The sequence below is a fragment of the Polyodon spathula genome, chromosome 46 (genome assembly GCF_017654505.1).
Source record: "Polyodon spathula isolate WHYD16114869_AA chromosome 46, ASM1765450v1, whole genome shotgun sequence".
Taxonomy (NCBI): domain Eukaryota; kingdom Metazoa; phylum Chordata; class Actinopteri; order Acipenseriformes; family Polyodontidae; genus Polyodon; species Polyodon spathula.
Window position 1 is genome coordinate 1527514 of NC_054579.1, and position 1449 is coordinate 1528962.

Below are 1449 nucleotides of genomic sequence, written 5' to 3' on the forward strand. Positions count from 1 at the left end.
GAAGCCATAATAGTATTTAATGTTAAATATCTTAATGTCACGTATTTTAAATCAGTTTTTTTGTGAAATACTGTACATGAAAAACTACAAAGCAGTACGTAATTCAATGTGTTAACATTATTCAACAGGTTTCACTCGACTTTGTGACTTTATGAAGCAAAATGAGTTCATTCTATTGGGTGGTGCAAAACTTTTTGGTCATAGCTGTAGTTATTATGATCCCACTTTTATAAATGAGGAATCGGTTTAAACCAGGTGATTGACTCTGCCTTACAATTCAGAGAACGCAGTTGTTGCATTTCTGCACAAAGCTGATTTTGTACTGATGGGTGACGTTTGAAAACATGCCATTGACCATTAGGGCAAGCCATGCCAACCAAGCATCACTTTGGTTTGCTTGCCAATCAAGCGTACATTCAGTTGGTATTTTTTTTTTTTTTTTTAAGCACATCACTCAAGGGCATGTAAATATAAAAATGATACACAGGCACTTTTACAGATGCGTGGCAGATCTGGGTCAATTCCACTCGTAATTGTGTAGTTCATAATTCTCTCCAGTTACAATGGAACTGTAATGTAATGAACCTTGGCACACCTGCATAATTGTAAGCGTACCATAAAAATGATCAATTACAGTTCAATTACACACTTATTTGACCTACTCAGAATTTCATCGTTTGTGATCCACTGCTAAGTCACCATTATTTTGCTGAATGTCAGAAAATATTATCAATGATGTATTTGTGCCTGTGATTATTGCTTGGGTTATTAAGAATATGAGAATACGAGTAAACATGTTAATGTGTGCAATTATTACTTTTCAGTATAATTGTAATTATAATTGTAATTACTGCAGCATAATTGTAATTGCAATTGATTGATTGACCTAAAACAGACCTAATTGGCTCCTTTATTATCGAGTATATTAATCTAGCCCTATCTGAGTTTTTAAAAAAAAACGCAACAGGTTTCATGTGTTGAATTTTGTTCTGTGTTGGTGTGTGTTTGAAATGGCTTTACATTCCATAGTATTTACTGTTTGTGATTGATTCTCAGGTCTGTTGCTCCTCCAATATTCATTTTTGATCATTTTCCACCTGGAGAACTCCTGATCCCAAAGATATCAAGTAAACCAGTGATTTTTTATAACTCTGCTGGCCTGACCTTACTCGTTATTACTACTGGGGTCAGCGGAGTTGTCATTAATTAGTCATTTCGCAGACTTGCAGGGAGAGGGTGGTGAACTGTGCTTGATCAACAACTGCTGCTGCAGAGTCACATTTAATAGGACCCTTGGTTTTACTTCTCATCCAGAGGCCATGTGATTGCATTTGATGAGTGCTCAAAAGGAGCCAGAACTAATATTCCACAGGCTCATTTAAAGCTAATCTCGGAGCGAGAGAGCTTACCAGAACCACTTGGAATGCTTTATACACCACCCAAAAGGAT